Source organism: Alligator mississippiensis, chromosome 13 (assembly GCF_030867095.1).
Source record: "Alligator mississippiensis isolate rAllMis1 chromosome 13, rAllMis1, whole genome shotgun sequence".
Lineage (NCBI taxonomy): Eukaryota > Metazoa > Chordata > Crocodylia > Alligatoridae > Alligator > Alligator mississippiensis.
Genome location: NC_081836.1, coordinates 9,316,711 through 9,340,122, shown reverse-complemented (window position 1 = coordinate 9,340,122; position 23,412 = coordinate 9,316,711). Strand labels below are relative to the sequence as shown.

Below are 23,412 nucleotides of genomic sequence, written 5' to 3'. Positions count from 1 at the left end.
CATCCCACCAACTGGAAGACTGAAAATGGGCAAGGAGGGTCTTAGGGTTCCCCATCTCACATCCCCTGGGGGATGGCTGCACCTTGCTTTCCTCCTGCAAGGAAGGCAGATGAGGATGGACTGAATTGCCTTATTCTCACGGGATGATGAAGTTTCTCCTGCCCAGCAGAAGCAGGGGAAAAGATGGTTTTGCTGTGGGTCTAACCCATCATTCACTTCCCTCAGCTGGCCTGATGTCTGCCAGGAAGCATAGTGGAGGAAGCCTGGCATTTGGAGCATCCCTAGAGGCTTTTCCAATCCTCGCTCCTCTTTGAATCGAGGGAGTTTTGCCATCCGCCCTCCAGGGCCCCAAGCATTTTGTAACTTTAATTTAGGGCATCTGCTGTGGCCGCACCCTGCTGATGTCAATGGCAGTGCTGCTGTGGGCTCCGTGGGAGCCGGGTTGTGCTCCCGGGGCGTGTGCTTGCTCAGGGCAAAGCCACACTGCTCTGCGATCCAACTTGGCGCTCTTTTCTCTGCCAGACCCTGAGCATCTGCCTCGCAGAGGCTTGGCCGGAGCTGCGGGCGTTAATCATTTGCAGCCGCTCCAACGAGACCTGGAGGACTTGGCCTTGCGCAACGAGCGTGACCGTTGACTGATCCATGGCAGGGCACCCCGATGCGTTATCGCAGCCTCCTGCCGGGGGACGCACCCGTAACAGGATAGCCTGGGATTACTCGCTGCCTCCAGGAGGGAGAGGAGTGGGTTCTGTTGGAGAACAGCGGCCGGAAGACAGGCTCGCTTGGCAGGGATCCACATTTCAGATGGGCGCGTGCCAAGAAACCCTGATCATGTCATCCAGCATGGGAGGGGGGGGACGGCTGGGGGAAGAAAAAGCCTAATTGAAAACATTTGCTCACCAGAGCGACGGATCTCAGCGAATGCAAGCAGATTTAGCCTCCGTGCCAGGTACTTCGAGATGCACCTGGCAGCCCGTCAATATGCCGGGCCTCATTTGAGGCTTGCAATTTGCAAGTCGGCAAGGAAGAAAATGCAGGCTTGAAATGTAGGTTGGGTAGCTGCTGGCTCTGCCCCAGATTGCCAGCACTTCTGTGGGCAAGCAGCCTCATCTCCCTCCAATTGGGACAAACGATGCTTGATTATCTTGACCAGGTGGGACTGTGAAGATAAATTTGTTAATAATTGGAGTGGGGGTGGTCTCAACCCTTTCAGTGCTGGAGCTGTATAGGTACCTAGGTAGAGAAAGGGAAGCTCTTTGAAGCATTTCAGTTTTCACTGCTTGGATCAGTCTCCAGGCCTTTCATTTTCAGGTGTAATTTCATGTGGTTTGCTGCATTCAGACTGCAAAATGCACGTAGCTGAAACGGATTGGATGAAACAGCATCATCTCCCTACAGACATCAAAGGAGCTAGGCAAATATTTTTCCAGAGTCCTTTACCTTCACCACACTGAAGCAGGTATGAAATGAGTGGCAGTCCTGGCTGGAACTGCGTTTCTGTTGGGTATGCAACTTAGGTTGTGTTTTGGGCTTTATGACTCAGGAGTTGTATATTTAATGCATACAATCTTAGCATGGGCCTTTGTAAAAGGCACACTGAGAGGCACAGGGCTTTACAGAATTAAAAAAAAAAATCTATGTTTTGGTAAATCTGCTTTGGAAAGCGTAAGAGTCTGGATTATCATTCGGGCCACTAAAAGGCAGGACAATATCCTTTCTATGATAGGGCCCGTAAAGGAATTAATTCCTTCAAAAACAATCTGTATTGCATGGATGCAGCATACAATGTTTCAGAACCTGTGCTCAGCACTGACAGGTATTTCAGACCCATCCATCACAGACCCAGAGTTAAAAATTAACATTAAATGAACCATAATTTCAATAGAAACTTCTTCAATTGTTAGAGCTCTGATCCCAAGAACAATGGTTAGTGCCCATGTCTCTCCATGGACACAATTCTTTCCTGTGTAACAATCAAGTACGTTTTCCATCTGCTCTGCTGGAATTTCAGACTATCAGTCCTTTTTTTTCATTTTACTTTCAGATGCATTGAGGTGCTGCTCCAATGGGTAGTGAAGTCAGTGGATAGACTCTCTTTGCCTTTAGCAAGCTTTGAACCAGGCCACTGTATTGCCCTACCCAGGAAATGGGATTCTGGATCATCAGATTGCTCCTGTTTCAGTTGGTTGCCTTGTGCAGAACTTCTGCACCAAGGACAAAGGCTGGATTTTTCTTGTCCTGACCCACCTGAGCCATTGGATGCAAACCCTCCCAGACTGGAGGCAAAGGCTCAACGGCCTTGTAGAACTGTGTCTAATAGAGATAATATGTAAAATCAGAAAGTCTCTCCCCCAATTCCCTACGGTGCGGTTCAACTGTTTGGACATGAACAAAAGTATAAGCAAGATTCCCAGCATCATGTCTTTTGCCCCTTGCTTTCACTGTGCTGTGTGCAGATCCTTTTTTGGTGGATTGCCCGCTGGGCAGTTAAAGGCTCAAGAAATATGCCCTGAGTTGGCCCCGTTTGGCCCAACGTGCACAAATCATCTCGTCTTGCTTTAGTCAAGGGGAGGAGAGCACTTGTTCTGGGTGATCTGTAGAATTGGTCCCATTCACTTTGACAGGAGTTTGCGGGTAGGAAGCCACAGGATCAGACCCATAGTGTCTGCACGTGCCTTTTCTCGCTGACAGCCATCGTATGTGCTGACCTAGAGACCAGTCCTCTTATCCCTTATGCAACCAAAGCTTTTAAGGGCCAAATCCTGCTCCCATTGACGTTATTGAGAGTGCCGCTGAATCAGGCTGGTACTACTCATGCTTTACCGTTAGTAGGGCAGATTCATGGCTCAAAACTGTTCACATGGACTGGAAAACAATTGCCCTTCCCAGCTCTCCAGTCAGCTAGCATGGGATGATGCCTAGTGGGATAAAGCCAACCTAGGTGGCTTGGATGCTGCTCTCTTTCTCCCCAGCCCCACAGCAGAGGATGTGTCAGACAAATACCAGGGTATGTCACGGCTGTGGCTGGAGCAAACTGTGTCCTTTGGGAAGTCTCGACAAGTTGGAAAAACCTACAGTGACATTCAGAAATGCTGAGCTTGCTCAGCAGAGAGTCAAAGAGCCATATCCTGCTCCCCCGATGCCCCACGCGTGCCCCAGGTCTTGTCCGCAACACTGAATCTGATGCGCTATTGTGGGTTATATATGTACCGGGGTGGGTGACATTCAGTCCTGGGTGTGTTTCGTTGGCAGGCTTCATAGGAAGAGCAGAAGAAACAAAGGGGCTTAAGCGAAAAGTCCCTGTGATTCCTTTCTGGGCATGTCCTATACATTTAATCTTGATCCCTTTAAAAAAATCATGTTCATATATATTGTGCTTTAGAAAAACAAGCTTAAGACTGTTTCCACTGTGTGCGCTGATGTGAACCGAGCCATTAATCCCAATATTCATGTTTGATTAGATCCTAGAGAACAGAACAGAACAAAACCCTTGCAGAGGACACTGCTCGTCTTTGGCTGCCTTGGCCACGCATCTGGATTCAGGCGGCTCTTTGATCTCTAAGCTCAATTTTATTACAGCGCGGCTTCTCAAATTTTGAAGCACAACTCAAAAGCTTGCAGCTGGGGTGAAAAGGCTCATAAAAGGGCGGCGAGCCCAGGGGGCTGAATGCAGGTTTTGTTTTGTTCCCAACTCCTGACTGGTTTTGCTCCCGGTAACGTCTTGTTACTGGGGAATTGTTTGCTCTGGGTATTGTTGGGGGAGACAGCTGTGTCTGAGTGCAGCTCCTCACATTCCTGTTTGCCCACGGACCGCAGCATAATCCCTCCTGGATTCCTCCTCGTTTATCCAGTGCAATCATCCCCCGGCCATACACTGCATTGGATAGCATGTCTAAGGGAAAGCTGAAGGAGAAATTAAGATGTTAACGGCTGGCAGATTGCAAGGAGGTTCTTTAGTAGACTGTAATGTGGAACAAATTACATTGCAGCCTTCCCCCCTACTCCTAAGAGTATCCTTTTGGTACCTCATATGTTGGTTCCTGCTGGATCTGAACTTTCTAGTCAACTAGCATGAATTACCAGGGTCAAGGGACTTAAAATCAGGAAGCAATTTAGGGAAAACACTTATGGCAGTGATTTTCAACCCAGGCACGGTGGCACCTGGGGGTGCCTTGAGATCCTTTCAAGGGTGCTGCGGGGTGCTCCTCAGTGTTAGCACTTTTAGGTGTGCAAGCATGATTTACAAAATAAACCCAGAGATTTCTAATAGGCATCTTCTGTAGTGTTAAAAGTATTCTGACCTGTTATGGGCTTTCTTTGCAATAGAGGAATCGCTGTTCGTTATCTGTAGGCAAAAATTGTATGGAAACTAAGAGCCAGCATTTTCTGAGGCAGGGGCTTGAGTCTATTGAGGAGGGGACATCAGTCTAAAAAGTATAAGAGCTGCTGACTTATACTAACTGATTTATGCAGCTCTGTCTTGCACCCTTCCCAGTCCCAGCTCTGCTGCTGAAGTGAATTGATCTCTTCCACCCAGGTCATCCTCTGTTGTGGTTTCTTTTCTGTTTTCCACAGGGATGTGATAACAGTTTTCAGCAATGGAAAAAGTTACTGCAGAGAAGAAGATTATAAGCAGCTCCCCACATCCACCAGGGAGAGAATAAAATGTATGGGGTTTAAATTGCAGCAAGGGAGATTTAGGTTGGCTATGAGGAAAACCTTTCAGATTGTAGGGAGAGTTAAGCACTGGAATAGACCTCTGAAGGAGGTCTCCATCACTGGAAGGGTTTTTGAACCTGAACCTGGCTTCATCCTGACGAAGGGCTTTTGAACCCAAATGCTTGCTTAAAAATTGTTCTCCAACTATTTAAGTTGGTCTAATAAAAGATATCAGATTTACGCAAAGAACCCTGTCTGTCCATCGCTGGAGACATTTGAAGAGCATCTTAGGTACATACCATCTGCCTTGGGTATAACTGGTGTTGCCGGACACATCTACACAAGACGCTAAAAGTGCAGTAGACTAATTCTACTGCGCATTAGCATGTCACGGTGAAAGTTGTGCTAACGCGCAGTAGAATTAGTCTACTGTGCATTAGGATCACCTAAAAGATGTGCCGGTGCTACTGCACAGTGGTGCTGATTATTGTGCATTAAGTTAGCATGCCATAACTACAGCACATTAATGCGCGTGTAGATGTTCCTGCCTCGAGTCAGAGGGGTGGCTTGCTTAAATGATCTCTCAAGGTCCCTTTTGTCGCTATTGTCTAGGATCTCCCTATTTCTCAGGCACCCATAGACCCAGACCCCGAGCACCATACAGACATCATGGAGTTATTCTCACAAGACAGGAAGCATCAACATCATTATTCCTTGCGTATAGATGGGACCTGCGCCCTTAAGGCCCTGCTGCAGACAAGCATCTGCTCGAATTTAAGCTGATTGACTCCAGTGTGTATGTGGATTAGGCCCAGGTGATTTGTGGAGGATCTGTGCCAGAAACCAGAAGGGAATCCAGGCCCCCTAAGTCATGATGCTTTTCAGACCCAGAGACCACTCTGCTTTTGCTCAGTTAAAAGGTACTCAAATTAACAATCACCGTTAAAATGTTAAAATCCAACCCGTTCCTAGCGATCTGCAAGGTTCAGCTTTGAATCCTTATTTCAAATACTCCAATGTTTGGGAGGAGCCTGCTCACAGATGGGCTTCAAATCCTCCTCTTTTCATGATGTATACGTTCAGGTACTGTGATTGTTGTCATCACATTGGCAAGAGATCTCTTAATGAGAAGGAGGGAGACGCTTAGCAGTTTGCAGCAACAAGGGCTTGTGTCAGACGGTGTCTGAGGATGCGTCAAACTGTTGTTTTTTAAACTTGGCTTTTGCGTGGATTCCCTCTTGTTGCAGCAAGATTTCTGGGTAACGCAAACCTGTTTTGTGAGTCGGATGTACAAGGATCACTTATGTTGCCAAAATGTGCCGTATATTGTAAGACGCTCAAAAGCAGACGAGGCACATATCATATGTTCCAAGCGCATGCTTGGATCGTTTCGGCTATACGCTACAGCAGCGCTAAGAAAACGCTTGGCCGTAGTAAGAAACTATTATTTATTGTGCTTCGATTTATGAAGGAAATCTTTCTCAGCGCCGTAGGCCTTGCTGTGGGAAGGCAATGACAGTCATGCAGAAGGAATTTCACAGCCTTGCAAACTAAGAGTTTCATGAGACAAGAGGGGTTTCATTTTCTTTTCCCCTCCTTCGAAGTTCAGTGCAGAGAAGATGCAGGGGCCAAGGTAAAAGCGTGGGGAACATATTGGCCTGGTTTTGTTTTCGAGCGCTCCCTGCCCCCAGCATCCTTCTAGCTGGAGTACAGAGCTGAGACAGATGTCCACTTCTTTAGCAAGTCCCGGTCGTTTTGCCCAAACACATCTTTGCTGCCTTACCCTTCGCTTGAAAACCTCTTGAAAAGGCGGTGGAGATAAAAAGGAAGAGAATGAAGCCGGGTGGTGTCTGGATTTAACACAGCCCAGTGCTCCATTCTCTAAAACCAATCCCGGCTGAAGAGGGCCCATTGACTGGCTCCTGTTAATTTGTTGATGGATAATAGGGGCCGAGTTGCTGCAATCCATGTGCAGAAAGCAGAAAATAGAGTCAATTACATCTGTATTAGGTGGCCTTGGGGAGAAAATCTCCTTACATGCCTTCCATGGATACTGTTCTTAATTATATTTGCTAAGGAGCAGCACGCGTTAAATCCAAGCACAACTTGAGCAGCTCAAAGTAGACAGCCCTAAAATATAGCAAAGGAATGTAGCCTCCAACTTTGGCGTCTCTAATGGGGTGACCCCTCTCTGTGCTGCGCGCTGCTCATTGTCTCTCTAATACACGTCGTTAAATAACGATGCCTATCATGTGTCATTTCCAGTGTAGCAGGGCCTGATCCCATGACACTGTTTTGCTCCCAGGCATTGCACGCGCCCCCGTGAGCGGCTCGGTGGTGCTCGCAGGTGCCGCTGGGAGCGTGTGGGATCTGTGGCGGCTTTGCCACGAGACCCGAGTAGGAGGCAGCGGGGAGTTATGCCAATCCCTGAGCGGCTCGAGAGTGAGACTTGCTCTCGGAGAAGCACCATCTGCTCTGTGCTGGTTCCTCCCATTACTCTGGGGGCGGGCATGAGGGGAAGAACTAGGATGTGCCAGCTCTGTACCAGGCTGGTTATCATGTGGTGATGTAAGATAAATGGTTTCCAGGCTATAGATGAGCTTTAACTGGCAACTTAGTAAAATCTACCTGGCTGATAATCTTGCATAGGGTACATTGTAGGGGAGCATGCCCTACTCCCAACCCAGGAGAAGGCAAGCATCACTTCATTAGGAATATTCTTACTACGGGGTCTTGCTGTTAACTGGAGCTTGCATCGCAGTGATGACCGGCAGCAGGGATGCTGTCTTCAGGTCTGACTGAGCTTTGAAGGGTGAGCTGGTCCATTCAAAATGATGGCAAAATGTTTTGGGGGTTGAGGAGGACAATGGGGAACCTCTCAGCATATGCTATTAGTCAGGCTACCTGATCCAAAGGCAGGAAAAACTCATGCTTCGACACCCAGAAATCGGTTTGGGTTCATCGACGTTGGCTGGGTACTTTAATGGCTACGAATGGTTCTCTCTGTACTGTTATTCCTTGCATCGGCCCAGCCCTATACAACCTTCTCATGAACTCTGCTGTGGTGCAGGCAGCAGCAAGACCGTGCACCGTGTCTCCTATCGGTTTGCAAAGCTCCGTGAAGCCATAATGGTCCTTTTCCAGTGACCTCCCTGAGATCTCAAAGGACTTCATCAAGGTAAAAAAGTCCTTCTCCCCATTTTACAGGCAGGGAAGATGAGTCCCAGAAATGCTAATGAGTCTCCTAAGGACATGCAGCAACTCAGCGGTAGGAGCCAAAGCAGAACCCAGGTGTCCCGGCCGGCAGACCTGCGCTCCATCTATTGGTCCCTGGGCCTACCTCGCCTTCCAGAAATAATCAGCAATGATTGAAATAAGCAACTCTCTCTTCAAAGCCTTTGTAGTCTATGGACTTTAAACTAACTCAGCTGATTTCCATTGAAATCAGGGAGAAGGGGCCTTAAATCCGCCTTCTCATTTTACCATACTTTCTTTCCTCATCCCCAAGAAAAGGTTCCTTGGCTTCTCCCCTGCTCTTAAACCAGGATACTTTCAGTCTTCTAGGATTTTGTAACCAGGAAGAGTTGCAACATTAACAGATGGAGGAAACATCTTATTTTTATGCATACGTTTCCTAAGGAACCAAGTATTACTAATGCAATTCATTTCGATGGGGGTTTTTTTTCCCCCCTTCGTTTTTTTTATTCAGAGAGGCAAACTTCAGAGGACTGTGTCATCTGAACAACCATTGCAAGTATCTGTGGTATTTCACGGCGCCTTTCATTTTGGCTTCTCTTAATCTTATTAAGTGTCTGTTCCCATACCTGGAAAAAAAAGCCATCAATTATATTTGCTTTGCCTTTGAAAAGATTTGTCATTTTGCCATCTGTAGGCAAGCATGCTCTACAACAATATGTTTTGTTTGACTTCACTAGTAAAAAGGTCTCCTTTTTTTTTGGCCCAATCTATAGCTTTTCCCTCCCCCACTCCCCTCTCTCTTTTCAGCTTGCCTGTTGATGAGCTTGGCCTAATCAGATTAACTCAGCCCAGACACAGCAGTGGCAGTTTATTCTCTTTTAAAAGGACTCCACAGTTTCCTCCAAACTTTTTGTAAACTCTTCATCCCCGGCTAAAATCTTTTGTAAGCTGTACCCAATGGACTCTTTGAGAGACCCACACTCCCAGTCAATGAAGACCTGTTAGAATGGGTCACTAATCCAAAAGAGTGGAGATGCCTTTAAAGCAGTGCACTGATGCATTGGGAGTCTTGACTAGTGCACACAGAAAGACCGAATTGAATTCCCAAATAGCTGGAACATTTAATTTGATTCCTAAAATAAATATTTTGAAAAAGTCCGTCTTGTTTACAACGCTAATGAAATAACCTGTTTTCCTTGGACGTTTTCTCCATGCAGAAATGGGCTTCTTTAGCAATTCTTTGCTTGAAAAACAAAAGCTAACAACCAAAAAAAAAGAAAGCAAGTGTTTTTTTTGGGAGCAGAAATTTGACAGTTCTCAACAGCCGTTCAGCAGTGTCTCATTGATGGTTTGCTCGATTTCTTCCACTGGTTGCAGAAGTTACCAGGAAAGGTTGTTTCATATATCTTAATGAATTGCACATCTCTGCTTTGGAGCTCCATCTCCTTTCTTCCCCCGGGCTAATTATTGTTACAATGCTGAGCATTAATTTTTTACTTCTCTTTGGGGTCTGCATTCATTTCCCAATAAATCTAAGGCAAAGCCTTGGATGGCGGTAACAAAATCCAGCTGAAATTGTGTGCGTGTGTGTGCATGTGTGCACGTGTCTCGTTCACACGCACACAGAGATTTATAAATGCTTCTTCGTCTTCAAATGAAAGTTACTGCTTTGTGTTCCTTATTATCTTTGCAGACGTGTATAATTTAATAGCAAAAGAAAAAAATGATTGAAATACAAGGTATAATTTAAAGACGTGATGTACCATAAAGCAGTCCGTGACTCAAAAATCGTTGCAGTGACCCCCTCCTCCTTTTTACTAATAGAGCTACAGTCACAAAGGCCACAAATGAAACCAAGAAAGAAACGGTTAAGTGCCCACTGAGAAAGGTGCACAAGAAAGGAAGTTTTCCTTTGACGGTTTGTTTTTTTTTTTTTCTTAAAAAAAAGGCTACAAAGGCAGAGCTCAAACATTGCACATAGAGGTATCACACATCACCTCACAAGCAGGCATACACACATTTCCGATGCCTCCCACATCTCACAAATTTGTACGCATCTCCGACACAAAACAAATATATATATGGGTGCACCTATGCATAAGCGTACAACATGTGTCTGTACGCACACGTCAGACTCAGCCACGTGAATTTGCATGATGTGAATTTGCATGCCATAACCTGGGGATTTTTTGGCTTTGATCCACATGGAATTAATTCCTCATCCTCTCCCCAGCGCCGGATGCAGTGAGCGCTGCCCTCTCCCTGTCTTCACCACCAGTCAAGTAGGTGGCCTTCTGACTTCAGCTACACCAACCTTCGCCGGCAGAGACCACATTTATAAGTCAAGCCCAAAATCTTCAGAAGAAAGGTGACTAAAACAGCCCCGTTCCACAAAGGTACTTTGCTTTTTTAAATAAGAATGCCTTGCCAACATTTGCTGCCAACATAGATGCAAATCTGGCTCAGGACTGTGGGGAAACGACTGATTTGAAGGTCACGAGGCAAAATTAATTGCTGGGCTTATATTGGAGGTAAAGGCCTTTGTATAGCACAGAAAGGCCAAAATTGCCTTTGTTCTGCAAATGCGAATGCGTAGGCGACACTAGCTGGCTCACACCGGTGCTCAGAGTAAGGGGAGTTCAGAAGACAGGCCCAGGGCCATGGCATCACCTCTTTGAAGAGTCTCACCATTTTGCATGGCAACCTCCTGATTTTGGGGAGTCTGTCTCGCAAAATGTGATCTTCTGAGGTTGGTGGTATCGGAGACACCACAAAATATCTAGGGGCTGATGTGAAACTAGTAGGGTCTAGGCTGGCGGGTTGGGTTGCCACTGAGGAGACTGCCCAGGGTAATTCTAGACATCTCACTTTCTACCCCAGGCCTTCATTTTCCATTCTGTAAAATGGGGGTAATGACAGTGGCCTCTTTGGTAAGGCACTCTGAGTTTCATTAATGAAAAGCATTGTGTAACGGTTGGATATTCAGCCTCGAGAGGGGCTGAAACAGATTTCTGGGGATAGCTTGTGAACAGCCGCAGACGCCGAAACTAGCATGGGTTGAGTTTTCTGACTATTTGGCAAAGGGCTTTTTTGTGCTGTTTCACAGTGACTATTTCATCCCCACTCCCTCATGTATACAGCCTAAGGACAGGGATGTCTGCCCAGGTCAGGCAAAGAACAGGATGGATGGAGCTAACCCTCATGCCCAAATCTGTGAGCACCCGATGTGGAGCCTCCACTGCCTGCAAAGGAAGCTCAGCCATCTCCAGGCTCCTCAGACCATAAGTGGTGCTTAGACCTAATGAACTTTATCCATGTTTAGGCCCAAGCTCTTTCTTTTCCAACCACCATGCAGTTTAACCCCAATTTTTTAAATCTGTATCTAGCTCATTCATTTTAGCAGATAGACAGCCCCTCTCCCGGGCTCTCGCAATGAACCTTTTTCCGCTCAGCCAGAGAGATTTTCACCTCACTAGTTACTGAGGGCTTGTGACTGGCATGTCTGAACAACTTAATTGTGAAAAGAATTTCATGGCGTTCAGTGGAAGTTTCCACTTCTTTGGAGGTGCACAGGGAAGATTAATGTTGCGATTTCATCGTCCTGCCTTTGTCGCCGGCGCTTAGTCATTTAATTTCTTTGATAAAAGTTGCCCTAGTTAAAAATAAGTACACAAACCTCTACAACCCACACAATGAACAAAACAAACACGGGGAAAATACCCTTTGTTTTCCTTTAAAAAAAAAAAGACCTTTATTTTTCATGCCATCGGCTTGGCTTTTAAAATAATTGCACTGAATGGCAAAAAAAATAAAAATAAATAAAAGGTTGTCTTAATTGGGTACTAGAGGCCAGAAGCCTGTTTCTGCAAACTGGAAGCAAGTATCTCTCTTGCAACATTAGAGAGAGGTATTGTGGAGCTAATCCAAGCGTTGAGGGATGTGTTTGTCCCCTACCCTGCACAGGAAACATTGCCCCCACCAAGCAAGTTACTTTCATTTAGGCCAGGTGCAGACATTACACTTTTTATTGATATAAGCAATCAGAAACCAGTTTATACCCATAACAGAAGTTCAGCGCACAAAACCGGTCTATACCTGTAACAGAACAGCAGTTTGGCGCACAGATTTCATAGAGATTTGGGCTGGAAGGGATCTCGGAGGATCATCGAGTCCAGCCCCCTGCCTCAGGGGCAGGAAGGCAGCAGGGATCACAGGATCCCAGCAAGATAAACATTCAAATGTGTTTTGAAGGCATTCAAAGTGGGTGCTTGAACCACCTCCAGCAGCAGTCTATTCCAGACCTTGGGGACTTGGACTGTAAAGAAGATCCTCCTTATGTCCAGCCTGAAACGGTCCTGGAGGAGTTTGTGACTGTTCGACCTTGTCATCCCTTAGGGCTCTCTGGTGAACAGACGTTCCCCAGATCCTGGTGAGCACCCCTGATAAACTTGTAAGTGGCCACCACATCACCCCTGAGCCTGCGCTTTTCCAGGCTGAAGAGTCCCATAGCTCTCAGCCTGTCATCGTAAGGTCTGTTTTCCTGACCTCTGATCATGCACGTGGCTCTTCTCTGGACTCTTCTCAAGCTTCTCCACATCCTGTTTGAATTGTGGAGCCCAAAACTGGATGCAGTACTCCAGCTGTGGCCTCACCAAGGCTGACTACAACAGGAGAATGACATCCCGGGATTTGCTTGAGAAGCATCTGTGGATGCAAGCCAGCGTTTTGCTTGCTTTACTAGCCGCAGCATCACATTGCAGGCTCATGTTCATTTTGTGGTCAATCATGACCCCCAAGTCCCATTCATCTGTAGTGCTAGCCAGCATAGCACTGCCGAGCCTATAAGCATGCTGCGGGTTTTTCCTCCCAAGGTGGAGAACCTTGCATTTTTCAGTGTTGAACACCATCCGGTTCTCGTCCGCCCCTTTTCTAAGCCTGTCAAGCTTTGCTTTGATCACCCTCCTGTCCTCAGGTGTGGATGCTTTACCCCAGAGTTAGGTGGCATCAGCGAACTTGGCCAGTCCACTTCTGATACCAATGTCTACATCATTAATGAAGATGCTAAATAGTATAGGCCCAAGGACAGAGCCCTGGGGGAACACCGCTGGTCACAGGGCACCAAGACGATTTGACTTCCATCAACCACCACCCTCTGGGTCTGAACACAGAGCCAACTGCCCAGCCAAACACACAGAGTAGTTTAAAAATGGAGAAACCTGCTCTAACGATTAGCCCCCACCAAAGAGTGAACGTGTGCTCTGTTCGCTACCTATCTAAACTGCACTGCTTATGGAAAACCACGCAACTTAGATTGATTCCCCCTCGGGTTTTTTCAATGTTTGTACCTAGCCTTCATGTTTTTTCCCTTTATACTTTGGATCCGAATATTCCACACTTTAGCTCTTTGCACAAGTCTCTCCAAAACCCACTTTTATGACTCTCTTCTTTGGGTTAAGAGACAAAAATAAGTATAAAATCACTTGAGGAATGGTTCTCTGTTGCATTTTTTTGGAAGGAAACTTGAGCAAAATGGTTTCTTCTTCACTCTGTTTCACAGGACTGACAGCTTTTTGAGCACACGCGAGAGGTCGTCAGCAGCAGTTGCTCGACTGTGGAGCAAACACCCGTTGCAGTCCTACCACTGGGACAGTGCCCCTGTCTTCCTGGAAAAGAACAGTACTAATTGTGGATGAATGGATGATATGGGGGTTGTTCACAACAGATATAACAAGCATTAGCGCAAGGGGGTGGGCGAGGATTTATAGACAGTGTTACTTTCCTCTCTGAGGCTGAACCCTGAAAGAAGAGAGTGTTTTTTTCTGGCTAGTAAGTAAGCATTGGAGCACCAGGTTTGAGCTAACATATGCATGTACAGGGGAAAAGAATGACACATCAGTATATCTTGTATCACACATCAGACCTTCAGAGCCATAGTTATGAAAGAACAATAGCTCTAGGCATCTGGATGGGAGGCAGCATCGTTCCCTGAAGATCTCTGGTTAGAGCTCAGCAGTACATAACCTGGCTCCCAGCGTAGGCTCTTCCATGCTGGGCATCTGCAATGAGAGCAGCTTGCATGGGCCCTGTCCTGGGCAAGGAGGTTTCAGTGCAGGTTCTCTTCTCCCCCGGTCTTTGCCAAGCCTGTGATGAACTTCTGCCTGGCAAGTAGCAGGGCACATCTGTTCAGAAAGCCAAGCCCTTGCACCTAAACCAGTTTTTTGCGGGAGCTTGAACAAACTGCCCTTCTCGGCCCCCCAGCCAGCTGCTGGCCCAGACGGCACCCGGCCCGGGGGTAGGCCACTGGCAACTCCGACTGCAAAGCTGAGAACGACGGGTGTATTGGAATTAATAGGGATACAGGGCTTATGTATCAGAGAGGTGAGGGATTTCCCCCCCATCACAGACTGATTGCTGACGGCAGAGGAGAGGACATGCCATCATGTTGTTTAGTGCTTTCAATGCCTCCGCAGCAGCTGCACTGAGATGCCCCCCACCTCTTCCTCCCCAGCTCCATTTTGCCCTCTGGCTCTTAGCCTCAGCCTCTCTCCTGGTAACTAGGCTGGATGCTATGTGCAGTGCTGTCAGTCGCAGGTTAGCACAGTGATGTTACATGGTAGGGGCTGGAAGGGACCTCTCAAGATCATCGGGTCCAACCCCCCTGTGCTTGGGCAGGAAAGACTGCTGGGGTCAGATGACCCCAGCAAGGTGAGCATCCAGATATCTTCAAAAAGCATCTGGACTCTCACCTTGCTGGGGTTACCTGACCCCAGCAATCTTTCCTGCCCAGGCGCAGGGGGGATGGACCTGATGATCTTGAGAGGTCCCTTCCAGCCTCTAACATCTGTGAATCTGTGAGCACAGACAGCCTGCGTGCCTTCCCCAGGATTGCTCCGGCCTTGGGTAGCACCGCACTGCTACAAGGGTGGCAACGCTGTGCAGAGAGAGTGAGAGGAGAGTGTGTTTCAGCTGCTGGTGGCCCCGGCCTTTCCTCTCTCATTCATGCTCTGGGCAAGAGAAGCCCAGTGGGCAATTTTAAAAAAGCATCTGATGAAATCAGCCACTGCTTACGACAGCATATGCATCTCTGATTTGGTTAGTCTATAAGGTGCAAATCTACCCTGCCCTCTTTCCACTTTTAAGAGGAAAAGGCAGCATACTCAGAGCGCTGATGGTAATTTCTCCCCCCAATTTGATTCTCAACCAAGATACAAAGCTAGCACAAAAGCAGCGACAGCTCCTTGGCATGCCCTGTTATTAGCAATTCTGTCCCACACAGCAGACGTGATCAAACTCATTTATGATCAACCTATATTTTTAGTAGCCCTGCTCCAGAGCAAAGGGAGGACACCTTGTCCTGTTGCTGAGATCCTCCCTCTTCCTTGCCCTGAATGACAACTTGGAGCCAGGTCAGTCAAACTCTGGAATGGACCAGCTAGGGAAGGGGTGGGATCTCCTTCACTGGTGGGTTTCAAGACGCAGGTGAATAAGCATTGGTCAGGGATGATTTAGGAGCATCCATGCCTGTAGGGCGCTTTGAAGAGCAACAGCTGAAAGTCCAAGGACGCCCAGTACACGCATGCCTCAGAGATGATGAGAAGACCTCTGCGGCCCAGAGCACGTAGACATAGAAGAGGACCATGCTCAGAAGCAGGAGAACAAAGCAGAGCTCTGCAAGTGTCTTGGTTATGGAAGAAGAGTAAAGGAGCTAGGATAAGTTCACAGAGGGGCTAGGCAGGTGGGAGAGGGAGCGCCAGCTCTCCAGGCAGGGCGTGTGATGCATGGAGTTGTGTTTGCGTTCCCCAGCGTGCAGTACAGAGTTGCAGGGGGTGAGGGGTGTCTGGTTATCCTATGTTTCTGGGCTTTTCTGCTTGCCACATGGGGCTAGGAAGGTATTTTCCCCCCCAACCTGTTGCTACAGGTGTCAAGTTTCTTTTTCCACCTTCCTCAGCAGCATGGGAGAATCACCAAGAGCTGGCTGCAGCCAAGGCTGGGGTGTGCCAATGCTTCTGCCGGGACTGAACCCCCCCTAGAAGTTCCTGGTTAGAGTGTCTTGCTCCTCCATTCAGGTGCACCCCAACTTCCACCTTTACGCTCAGGAAGGAAAGGTGTTGGCCTGGACCATGGGGCAGTTGCCTTCTTCTGCAGCAGAAGGCATGGCCCTCTCCCTTGGATCTCTTAAGCGTATATAATTAACCACTTCCTGACTTTGCAGCAGCAGGACACTGGCAGGATCCTCATCTCTCTGCTTTACCTGTGCCAAGTTAAGGTGTTGCTGACATTTTGGCCATTTCATGAGGCAACTGGCCAGCCACCCAGCCCCCAGCCAGGTGCTGGTTTTTTGGAGCACAGTCAGTACAGCTTCCTGAGTGCTGTGCTCCTGGCCTTCGTGTTTTGTGTGTCAAGGTTATGACAATTACTTTGCTTAACATGCGTGACACTGGAGTGTCTTAGATGAGTGGTTTTGCTGCTAATCCAAGTAAATAAGCGAGGAAAGTGGTTTCAAGCTAGAGTTTGCACCCTCCGGCTTGACCTTTTTGAAAGGGGAAGACCTGGAAAGGGCATTTGGCCCATTGACAGCACTTGCTTTCCTCGCTCAGTGTTAATTGTTTGCGAGAAAACTGCTTGGACCTTGGAAGATGCTCAGTGCTTGGGGGTCTTAGAAAAGGCCAAGCCCTTCTGGCCGAGGTGGCTAGGACAAATCAGGAACAGCTCATTTGCTCGCCTCTGCCTCTTCTCCGTTAGGATGACCTGCCTGTCAGTGAAAGGGCAGTGGAGTGCATCCTACCTGTCTTGATGTGTCTGGTCAAAGCCGTAAGAGCTTCTCACCCTAGGGTAAAAGACATGCAGCTCCCTACACCGTCTCTGACAACGGCTCTGCCTCGCCTTCCAGATTTGCACGTATTCGTGCAGCCAGCTCACCCCAGGCAGTTGGGAGATGCCTCCGTGAATACATTATAAGCATTTGCAGTATGCAAATCTCATCTATGCAGAGGAAGATAATCAGTGGGAGCATCTCCAAGCCGCCCGCAGCAGGTACAATCCAAGTAATGTTAGGCTTGATGCCTCAGACTCATTCTCTATTAAATACACAGAGGCCTGAATTCTTCCCTGGCATGGCACCGTTGACTACATTCATCAGGGCTTGCATCTGGGATGAATCTGGCCCAGTGGATCTCATCCTGACCTCAGACATGCTGAAGCAGCTCCCATTAAAGTCAACAGGAGCTGTGCATGTGTATCAGAGGCCAGGATAAGAGTCAGGCTCTCTTTCTTCCTGCCTCGTTCTCCTTTCCCTTCCACTCAGCTCACAATTGTTATAAACATACATTAATCATAGAGGTCTGAGATACGCAGCAGCCTAAATGCCTCCCAGGGGACTGCACTAATGGCAGTATAACTAGAACGACTTGCTTCGGCGCTGTGACTATAATAATAATTTTAAAAACCCTCTCTGGGGCTAACTCCTGAAGTCCTAAATCAGTTTTTATTCGCTCTTCGCTCAGGCAAAACCACCGTCGAGAGTTCAGAAGAGCCTTGCTTCAGAGTCTGTCTTGGGTATTTGAAATTCTTGGTCTAAGCTGACTGATTTTTTTAGGGATGTCATGGTGTTATTTTCCAAACAACGTTAAGGACCTGACCCTGAAAGGGGCTTCAAGATATAATGAAACCACAGCTATTGCAAGGATCCCTTAGAAAAGTCTCTAAAGCAGAAACTCCGGGACCTCCAGGTAGAAATGCATCTCCTGTGCTGATGAAATGCCGAGAGTAGCACCATTGACATCCACAGGAATGTCACAGAGTAATAGCAGAAGCTAGATGCCCACACATAAAAGGGTTAATTTAAGGCACTACCTTTAAAGCTTGCTGGAGTCTAGGGTAGGTGCAGGCTGCGTGGTAGGGGTAAGTAGCAGAAGGGGAAAGCTTTCTGGGCCAAATGTTTTACATACAGCACCTCCAGTATTTATGGCTGTGCCAGGCTGCGTGCAGCAAACCTCACTCTTGCCCACATCAGCAGGATATTTGCACGCGCAGAACGCCACCATACCACCTGCAAAGGGCGGGCTCTGGATGGAAATGGAAGATAGCTTGAGCAAACTTTGGAGTCCCCTCTAATATTAACACCGAAATGAAGCATCTGCGGCCAAGAGCAGGGTTTCGCGTAAAGCCAGCTATGTGCTGCATGCACTGGTAGCTGCTGAAACAGAGGCAAGAGGGGTTTAGGGCTAATGCACTAGTGCACGAGCCTGGGTGTTTCCAGATCTGGGCTCTGTTTCCTGGCTGTTTAACAAAACTTCTTGTGTTACCCTGAGCGAGTTACTTAAATTGTCTCTGGCTTTGGTCTTCTTATCTGCCACCAACCCTAGGTACTTCGCTAGGGCTGTTTGATTAATAGCTGACACTTGCCCTTGGGCAAAGGACTCCTTTACCATCCAGTGGAGCCAACTTTTGCACTGGGGTGCAGCTTATGCCCAACACCTCCATAAGGCGTTGAAATCTTCAGATGGACACTCTTATTTGGGTACAAAGCCTCAATCCCTGATAAGAAACAAGGGTCTTCTCCCTACCCCCACTTTGTTTTCTTCTCTTCTTTGCTGCTTTCCCAGCATTTCTATTTTATAGTAAAAGCACAACAAACCTTTTCTTAACTAAATACATATAAATGTATATGTATATATGTATGCATGTTTGAGCGACAATGGCTATTTTTTTGGCCTTTCTCGTTATCTGCTAATTGCTTAACAAAGACCTGTTTTGTCATATGCAGTTGGTCAATAAAAGTTACATCTACTACTGAGAAACAGGGCTTGACATAAGGAGAATGCAGGAGCCTGCTAGCAGCCAGACAGAGCCCTATCACATCCTTTATGTATCCTTATGGTGCTCTGTAAATAATTAATGCCTTAATGATATACCTTAGTGGCATCGCTTAAACACAATGGAAGTGTGCAGTTGACATCAGCTTCCGTGCCAAAATCTTTTCCCTATTGTGTGGTTGGGTACAGGCATATTTATTTGTTATCACAGAGTTGTTCATGAAAGCTTGATTTTGGGCATTGAAACATGTTTCCCCCTCTCTCCCCCCTGCAATTGAAACTACATACAAATAGTGACCTGGAGTTTGCAGAAAGATTTGGCAATGCAACAGGTGGAGCTTGACTTTGGGCATTGAAACATGTCTCCCCCCAAATTGAAACTACATACAAATAGTGACCTGGAGTCTGCAGAAAGATTTGGCAATGCAACGGGTGGCACAGTGATTCTCAGCCAGGCACACAAGGATACCATAAGATCCTTTCAAGGGTGCTATGGGGTACTGTACAATTTAGCATGGTCAGGAGTGCAAACACCTACACATGATTCATAAGGTAAACCCTGAGGTTTCTAATAGTGTCAAAAACACTCTGGCCTGTTGTGGTCTTTTTGAGTTCTTTGGAACAGAATAATTGCTCTAGTATTTTTCTTTGGTCAAAAATCCAGCAAAAGCTATGAGCTGACATTTTCTGAGACGTGCCTTGAGCCTAACGAGGCGGGCCTTGAGTCTGAAAAGGTTGACAACCACTGGAGTAGGATATAAGAAAAAGGGTGGGTGGCTCGTTTGCTAGGTAGGATGAAACGAAGAAGCCCTGAAACCCTGACAGTGCTGCTAACTCCTGCTTTTGGTACTAGAAACATAATGCTTAACATATTTACAGTCTTCCGTGTTTAATAATAAGGCAAAGGACCTGCTCTTGCTCCTACTAAAGGCAGCGTCAGAACATCCATTAACTTCAATAGGGAAAGAATCAAGACCAAGTCCCAAGTACATCCTGAACAGATGCAGCCAGACCTTGTCCACAACTCACCTGAGGTTAGCACAGTTCTAGCCTGGCTTTTCAGGCCTGCATGTGGGAGCTGTGCTAGTCACACTAGGCTATAATCCTCCTATCTCTACCAGAATTTCTAGTCTCCCCTTACCTGCATTATAAGCTAAGCTCTACTGTGTTGGGGAGAGCACAGGCATTGCTGCTCACTGATGCAGATCTTGCAGTATCAATGGGACAAAAACCAAGTTTAAACCCAGTTCCTGAGCCACAAAACCATGGTGGACTTTTGCAACTGGAGGCCATGTGGATGTGAATGAAGCATCACTTAGCTCCAGTTGTGTCTGAGCCAGGTTGGGCATGGGACATCACACTGTGGTCTGCTCCCATCAGGCAGGCCTTCTTGTGCACGTGGAAGACGACGAAGATGTCATCACAATTTTTTAACGTGGCAAATTGCTCCTGATTTCCTTTGCCATCTGCTCTGCAACAGCTGGACCCTTCAGGCTGAAGTTTTCCAGAAAGATTGGGGTGGAGGCAGAGAGCGGGTATGCAACATTTCAGCCTGAAAAAGAGGTCAAGAATGGCCAAGTTGAGAGGAACTGAAACAAGAGGTGTAGAATGGCAAGGGTCAAGCCATCTTCATCATCGGCAGCACTGCCAGCCTGGCCTGTCGTAGTGGTTTACTGTTTATATTACCATCCATTGGCACCAGGGCTCTGTTGTGCTGGGCACTGTACAATCAAGCAGTGGAAAAATCCCTCCAAATCTCTGCCCTCCAGGGCTCACAGTTTAGGTAGCCCCTGGGTCACACAACAAAGCCAAGGCTGGCTCAGGGCTCTGTCCTGCAAAGGCGGCCCCATCCAGCAATGCACTGAAAGCAGGTGCATCCCTTTAGGCATGTGACGAGTCCCATTAAAACTGGTGGGGATTTCCATATTTAATGTTAAGCACCTGCCTACGGAGACATGGAGGGAGAGCAGAGCGGGCTTGGAGCGCTGGGTGTCCCCAGCTGAGATCTGCTGTCACCTGGATGGGGATGAGCTGTAGCTCTCTGGGGCACCTGGAACGGAGGGGATGTGGGGTGGGGGACAGCGCCTGGGCCGTGAGCTCCTCCAGGGCCTCAACCAGGGGTGTCAGCTTCCTACCACTCCAATACATCTTGCACCACTAGGAAAGGAGTCGTGAACAATTTAGAGGCCTTAAAATAAAGCCTAGCAGTGGCTGAAATTTCACAGCCACTGGGAGAGGCCTCTGGTGCTAGGACTTTGGTGCCACGAGCAAAACAATTGCTCTTCTTCCAAGAAGAAGGAACAAAAGAAGAAAAAAAGGATAGGGCTTGTTTCATCCCTTGGCTAGTGAGACACGAAGCTGGGAGGGGTGGAGGCTGATGGATGTAATTAAAATCCCAGAGGGTGGGAGGGAGGAAGGCGAGAGGGAAAGGACAATAAGTGGAGGCCGCTTATCTTGCGGCTGAAAGCTGATCTTCGTGGACATGTAACATATGGGATTTTCAATAATGAATAAACAGTTTAAAGAGGACCTGCAAATGTTGTCTTTTAATGAGCTAGCAGCAGGGTTATGCGCTGAATACCCTCCGCTCACCTTTTATCTTCATCCCAGTTCCCCCAAAGTCCTGGCCAGCCAGTTTCCTGCTGGGCGGCGATGCCCCGGCAAACACTATGTCATGTCACAGCTGCCATGGGAGCCGACCTGTCGAGGTCGAGGGGGCCAAATATAATTACTCCAACTGGAATTTGGCCAGGACGAGCAGGGCAAAAACTGCTGTGGGCTCTTTAATTACCACCATGGGTCAAGACCTTGGGCTCACCAGCACATTTCATTTGAAAGGCAGCCCCTGCCGCAGCAGCGCAGGCCCCGTGATACCCCGGAGCTGTGGGCTTGCCTGTTTTGTAGGTATTGCTTCCTCCAAAAGACGTAGAAGAAGCAAATGGCAAATCAGCCCACAAATAGATTTCAGCCTCCGGTATTTAGGTCCCGGCTGTAAAGAATCCCTGTGGCCAGCCGGTAGAGGCAAGTGTTTTCTGATCGTGCACAGCTGTTCCCAGTTAAGTCTTGGATGCACAAGCTCGACTTGGATTGCAGCTCACTGGAGGAGCCAGCTCCATGATGAGCTTCCAAGCAACTGAGAAGGGATAGTGCCTGCCCCGGAGACTTCACTGTCTCGGGCGCGAGCTGCACGGGTTAGTGATTTCCCGTATGCACCTAGGACGGATGAGGGCTAAGGCACGTGATGGCCATTTAACTCCAACACGTCTGACAGGCCATGGGAGGACATTAGCCAGCTGCACACACGCGCCCGTGAACCCGCACTGGGAAGGGGAGACGGGTTTCCTGGGGGCCTCCTTGCTACTGGCTCAGAGTCTGAGTTTGGATCCGCAGCAGCTCAGCACTGATTGAAACCACCTGGAGCTGGGGCCCTTTGCACACTGCATACAGTATGAATGGGGTGCAGGGGGTCAGACCATGAGAGGAAGCCACGAGAGGATGCTGGGCAAGCTGTACGCTTCTCTGCCCCCGGTCCCAACAGTGCTGTAACTTCCAGCAGCCTGACAGGTCTGCCGGGCCAGCTCTGCCTGGCATCACAAAAAGAGGGATAGTCTAGTCGTAGCACTAGCTTGCGATTTGGGAGACCCCGAGTCGAGTCCCTGCTTTGCCCAGGGGTGGCGTTTGCATTTTGGAGGCCCCGTACAAAGGTTCAGTAAACATGGCATAGTCATGGACTTCATGGCTACTAATGGATGGCAGTCCCTGCCGTGGCATAGGTGCCACCGCCCTAATGCCCACCTGACTTTGGACAAGACACTTCATCTCCCCACACCTCCATTCTCCACTTTTGAAAGGGGAAAAGCAGCATGGACCTTCCTCAAAAGCTGGGGTTGACTGCGAGGTACTCGAATGCTACAATAGCAGGGGTGAAAGAAACACCCAACTTAGACTCCCGAGGATGGGATTTAAGATTTGGGGCCATTTCCTTTTCTTTCCACCTCCGAAATTTTCAGTGGAGGCACTGATTCCCCTGCAACACCTCTTGAACACAGACCATGGGGCTGAGAGAAGGAGCTGGTTTCTAGACTAGAGGAGCTAGGAGCTCTTTTTCCTTCATCGTGACCCTTCTTTTATTCCCATGAGAAACCCAGGAAGGGGAGGGAGGGAGGGGGAGAGAATTAGCAGGGAGATCTGTGTCATTCTGTTCCTGTGTTTTTGGCTAAACAGGAGGACAATTGAGGTTCTGTTTTCTCAGCCTTGCAAAGTAAAAAAAAAAAAAAAGAAAGAAAGAAAAAAAGTACTTGCAGATTTAACCTCCTTCTGGATCAGATAAAGCAGCTGGTTTTATAGGGGAAGGCTGAACACAACAGCCTTAAGATTGTGCAAGTTCAAAGGAGGCATAAATATGGGGGGGAGAGCAAATGCCATAAATCGCAGCAGCTGACCAAACTACATCCCGAACTTGGTTAGAGCCAAGCATCTCTCCCCAAGGGGTGGTTGCCAATGTTGAGGCTAGATCTCCATAGTCGGCTCTTAGGCCCTCCATGGCCTGTCCTCCTTGAGCCATGACTATCCTGGCATAAGCTGCAGACACACGACGCTTACCCCAGCGTCACACGCAGCAGTGTGGTTTTACCCCCGGCTTTCCTCGGGGTAGCTCACCACCGGGTTCACTGCTTGCTCCTTTTTTTGAAGTCTGGATAAGCGTGTCCTCAGGAGAGTTCGCTGCAGCCCCGTGGGCCAA

The 23,412-nt window shown here is 47.9% G+C and overlaps 1 long non-coding RNA gene across 1 annotated transcript; it reads left to right on the top strand.

The window, feature by feature from the left end:
• The first annotated feature begins 588 nt into the window (after positions 1–588).
• LOC109284694 (uncharacterized) lies at positions 589–14,461 on the top strand. The gene is made up of 3 exons (XR_002092249.2): positions 589–1,459; positions 10,091–10,253; positions 13,415–14,461. It is a non-coding gene; the product is annotated as an uncharacterized LOC109284694 (long non-coding RNA).
• Positions 14,462–23,412: the final 8,951 nt, after the last annotated feature.